Below are 6,000 nucleotides of genomic sequence, written 5' to 3' on the forward strand. Positions count from 1 at the left end.
CCACATATATACATTTATAAATATACACATGTACACATATATAACATATACATACAAATACATAAACACACTCTTCCATAGACAAACGTATACATATACACTTACATATATATGTAAAACATATATATGCATTATATATACAGACATGAACACATTTATGTAGACATATACACATAAACTTACACATGTACATATACATACTTATACAAATACATATAATATACACATGTCTGCACACAGAGTCTATACAGGGAGAGAGAGAGAGAACATAGTTTCCACTTGTGTTCTTCAATATTCAGCACTCCAGCATAGAGGCATATTCATCCACTCTCCCCACTCCCTCTCCTTCTTCTCTTTTGTCTTAATTAGGGTCTCTGTTTCTGTGGTCAAACATCATGATCGAAGAACAAGTTTGGGAGGAAAGGATTTATTTGTCTTAAACTTCCACATTGTAGTTCACCACTGAAGGAAGTCAGATCAGAAAATAAACAGGACAGGAACCTGGAGGCAGGAGCTGATGCAGAGGCCATGGAGGAGTGCTGCTTACTGCCTTGCTTCCTATGACTTGCTCAGCCTGCTTTCTTATAGACCCCAGGACCACCAGCCCAGGCATGGCACCACCCACAGTGACCTGGACCCTCCTCCATCAATTGCTAATTAAGAAAATACCTTACTGGCTTGCTTCCATCAAGATCTTATGGAGGCATTTTCTTAATGGAGGTTCACTCCTCTCAGATCATTTTAGCTTGTGTCAAGTTGACAGAACACTAGCCAGAACACCTCTACAGCTCACTTCCCCAGAGTCCCCACCAGGAGCTCTTAGCTCACTAAACATTCAGACCCTGGTTCCATCTCATGGACTTTGTTCCTGCCAGGTCCTCTGTTCAGAAGGCTCTTCTAACCTTCACCTCTGTGGCTCCCTTTTTCCCTTCATCTGTTAACCATCACCCCATTGTTGTCTCCCTCAACTACTCTTATTATCCTACTCACTCTCCCCAGTTCTGGTCTTTGATTCCCTCTCTGACCTCCTGGTTCCCCTCAGCACCTGCATTCTTATCTACTGCATATTTTGTGTATGTATCTCATCGAATGTTTTATCAGTTAGAGCTGCAGTTAAAACTGTCAGTTCTGGGTGCTCAGAGGTCCCTAGAATTAAGGACGAGGTGCACTCCGTGTTAGCCTGCACGCCCCTCCACTTATGGTGTACACCTGATGTGGATGGAGCATCCTTTCCCAGGAGATCAGAAACACACAGTGAGTTTCCAGGAGTGACTGTTACTGCATTCCATTTGTAATCCTGCTTTGGTCACGAGCCTTTGCTTCCAGTAATCGGAGTATGAAGGGCAGTTATGGACTTAGATATATCTCATTCCATTTATAAGAACAGGAAAGCAAGGCTGAAGGGCAAGAGGTGACTTTACAGAGCAAGTTGAATCTACTGACAAGAAGCAGTTGTGTTTTGTCAGTCGTGCCCTTCTTTATTTATGTATAAAGTAACAGTTTGGGGTAATTCTTGAAATGAATTATCATAAAAATAATTAACACTATTTTGTTGAGAAGAGAAATATTTTGGTATTTGCCAGAACTTCACTTAGTCTTTCTTACCTAATTGCTTCACGCCCAATAAGTAATTGTTATAATAGCCTTGTATGTTTGCATACATAATATGTTACATCAGCATAATGTATGTTAGTATATATGATAAATGATTACTAAAATAGCCCTTTATGTCAGCACACATACTTTTACTTCATATAAGGTTCAGAAGCCCCGGCCAGCTCAGGCAAGGTGCCCGGGTTCCGAGGATCACGAAAGGCAGATACTCTATCTACACTGCATTCATCCACTTATTCATTTAGCACTTATTGAATAGTACTGTGTGCTGTCAATTGTCCTAGGCCCCTAGATTCCAATGATAAATAATATAATCAGGGCCTTTATAAAATAGAAAGATGACAAATGCTCAAAAAGTAATTTCAGAGACTATTGCATTTGAAAAAAAAATAGAGACACATAGTAGAAATTGGATCAGGAAAAATAATTTTCGAGATGACATTGGAACAGAGGACCTGAAGGAAAAGGACAAGTCAGCCATATACTGTGTGGACAGAGTGCTGCAGACTGAGATACAAAGTCCAGAATTCCTTGTGGTAGAACAGGTTGTGTGCAAGGAGAAATTATGTGGCATAGGACAAAAGGAGGGGGGACAAAGGCTGCAGTAAAGACAGCAAGGGACTACTCCCAGCACCATTGCTCTCCTGAAGATGGTAGGCAGTGGCTGGGGTGTGTGTGTGTGTCACATATCAGGCTGAAGCTTTGAATGCCTGGTGACTGCAGAACACAACTCAGAGAGTCAAATGAGGAGGGCTGGAGAGAGATGGCTCAGAGCTTAAAGCACTTGTCACACAAGCATAAGGACCAGAGTTCAGGTCCCACAAAACCAATAAACTCTGGGTAGGCATGGAGGCAGAAACAGGAGCTACTAGCTAGATCTTGGTGGCTAGTAAGACAAGCCATTATGGTGAGCTCTGGGTTTGATTGAGAGGCCCTTCCTCGATGAACAACATGGAATCAAGATTAAGGATGGTGGATGAGTCCTGACATCAACCTGGGCCCTCCATCTACATATGCACACATTCATCATGCATGTGCACCTGCCCACCCACAGGTAAGCATGCTCAATCCCATGTATGTGTGCAAACATACACTCGCATGCACACACACACACACACACACACACACACAGAGTGTGTGTGAGAGAGACAGACAGACAGACACACACACACAATTGAAAAAGAAGCAAAAGAATCAGGAATACCAGTTATGGGGAAAAAATCAAGAGAAGACAATAATGGCTTTGAGTAGTAAGGTTACAGCAGGAAGAAAGAGATCATGCCATGTAACTTTGAAAGGCATTCCCTGCCATCTCTGTCACAGGTCCCATCAGTGCTGTGTGATTGGATTCCTGTAAATCTTCCTGATATTACAGACAGTTAGAAACCAACATATTTGGCCAGTCTATCAATATGAGACACATGTCCTATGCCTGACCCAAAAGAGGACTTCTCATGGGTTATTGCTCTAATAAGATGCTCTGTAAGAATTCAAGAGGGAGTGTTCTATAGTCAAATAAATGAGATGCAGACTCAATGTGTTTTAGAGACTGTCAGCACACAGTAGGACATTGATCATTTTAACTGGTTTATGAGTAAGAAGAGTTGATACCTAATCTAATGTTAACCTTTAATTGGGAACCATGCTTTTCTCTTTCCCTTTCTCATAGGACACTCATGTCGTCTTGAACCAAAGGGTCCCTGTCAAAGATAATTAGAGTAAGAGACCAGCATCTTCGGCAACCCGAGAGCATATGACTGTTTTGTTGGCTGTTTTCACATCACTTAGCTGCTGGAGGTATCCTTGTGAATCAAATATGAGGTCAGAATAAATGGCCACTAATCATTCTAGTTTTATCTTTGTTGCTGCAATAAAATACCTGGGGGCAAGGAGCAGCTTAATAAAGAAAGGGTTTATTCTAACCATTCAATTTCAGTCCACAGTCCATCACTGTGGGGAAGTCAAAGCAACAGAAACTTGAAGTGTCTGGTCACATCACACCCAGAGTAGAGCAGAAACAAACACACACATCCTTGGCACTCCGCTCACATTCTCTATTCTTCAACAGTCCAGTGCCCAACCGCAGGGAGTGGTGCACCCCACTCTCAGACTGGGTTTTGCCACAACAATTAAGGCAGGGAAGACAATCCTCACAGACATGCCCTCAGGCCACCTTGGTCTAGACCGTCCTTCATGGAGATTCTTTTCTCAGGTGATTGTAGATTGCACTAGGTTGTCAGTTGAAATTGGCCATCATAGTCACCAATGATACTTTCTTTAACCAATGAGAATGGTTTTGGGTAAAATTGCCGACTCACTTTAAGAGATGATTTTGTGGTACTTTTCATCTCCCTTGGCCAATCCTGTCTTGCTTCTTTATACACTGTGCGCATGCTCAGTGTATTCCCTTGCAATGATGGCAATCCATATATGAGTCTGGATTCTTCCTGACCGCAGGTCCGGCTCTTCCAGAAGAGTTACAGCACCATGAAGGCTGTTCTGAGGCGCTGACTGGATCTAGAGTGGAGCTACTCACGAAGCAATAGCCCAGAGAAGGAGGGATGGGATATTCAAGGCTACTCTGCATTGTAACCCTACTTGCTTCAACCCTCAAAGGTTTTGTTTCCTAGGATAAATGATGGGGAAGATGGTCTCCCCTGCAATGAGAAATTCTTCAAACAATGGAAATGTGTAATTTCCCAGAAGACCCTTCCTGCCAACTTTCCTTTCTCCTCCTTATTCGGAAGATTGCTGTCGGTGTATCTCTCAGAGTTTTAAGCAGTTACAAGCTGCATCTTTTGGGATTAGTAGGAAATACGAGGAATGGGCACAACATGGATGGAGAGCAGGCTTCCGGTGGGAGAAACAAGGCTGGGTGCAGACATGGTGACCTCTTTCCTTCAGTCCTGTGATGAGCATCAAGGCAGAGCAGCTTTGGCGACTTGTAGAAGATCCTAGCCTTCTCAACTCAGAGAAAAGATCTCCACTTAAGGCAAAGACATGATATTTTATTCCTGAGCCCAATATGTGTGACCATGGCTTAGAAACATGGATTCACTTTGCCCTAAAATGTCAAGTTCCATTGGAGATAGTTTCAGGCTTTCAAGTTTTGAAAGACAAAAGAAGGTTGTAATGAAGGCACTTTTCAAGTGTTTTAGTTTGAACATGAGGTAGGCAGGTTACCAAAGCAGGGAGGTCTCAACTGTAGACATCAGACATTGTCTGGCAACACATTGGTAGAGGACAAACCATTTTCTTCTCTTCCTCATGGGATTGTTATGTTCAATTTAGTCACACCTATAAATTAAAAGTTTAGCTGTGTAGTCAGGAAACTTGTGTTGGAATTTACCTTCTATCCCTCAAAGCTGTGTGACCCAGCTAGTTATATGATTCCCCCAGTCCATTTGTATCTATAGGTACACTTGATATTGTGCTGGTCTTGTAGGGCTTTTGGTCTCAAATGAGTTCTGGGATGTTGGAAACCTGGTTAGCCCAGAACTGCTTCACCAGCTGCTAGGCCAGTTGCCATGGATAGAGAAGAAATGTAGCTGGAGTGATGTGTGCCTTAGTCCCAGCACTTGGGAGGTGAGGACAGGAAGATAAAAGTCTTAAGTGTACAGTGAGTGTGAGTCCAGGAGGAACGACCTGAGAACCCGCTTAAGTAATACACATGTCTGTGTATGTATACACATGTACTTTACAGAAAGGATTATGTCACTATGCAGGAGACCTTGGTTTCAATCATCAGAACTGCAAAACATAGATGACTAGGGCTGGGGAGATAGCCCTGCTTATAGAGTGCTTACCACGCAAACATGAAGACCTGAGTTTAATACCCAGCCACTATTTTGAGTGTTGCTTGTGTTGTTAAGTATTAAAACCCATGTCTATCAGGCATTTTTATCCCTGTCATTGCCATTTTATCTAAAATGAAGCCATGGTTTAAACAGGTTCAACTTTCTGTACTCTCGCAGAAAGTGGTAACTGCAACGAAGGCATTTCGTGTTTCCTAAAGATCAGTGCCTTAGGAATTTAGTACCCAGTGTCTCACTGTTGGAAGATGCTGTAGGTTTAGAAGAGATAGCAATGTGTGGACATCTTCAGGTATCCTGGGTACCTTGAAGGGTGATGTGAGCTTGTCTGTTTCCTTCCTCGTGCTGTGAACAGTCTCTAGCACATGCTCCACCATGCTGTACAACTCTTATCCAAAGCACCAGACTGATGGGGTCTGAATTTGTACTTAAACCTTTCGATGGACCTTTGAGACGTTAATCGCCTCAAGTGTTTTGTGCTAGTACCGCAGTGCCAATCAATACAGGGTCAGAGCCAGCACATGCTCTCTCTCTTTATAGTGTGAGCGACTTTAAACTCAACTTCTCAAGCTAT

This window comes from Mus caroli, chromosome 11 (assembly GCF_900094665.2).
Source record: "Mus caroli chromosome 11, CAROLI_EIJ_v1.1, whole genome shotgun sequence".
In the NCBI taxonomy this organism is placed as follows: domain Eukaryota; kingdom Metazoa; phylum Chordata; class Mammalia; order Rodentia; family Muridae; genus Mus; species Mus caroli.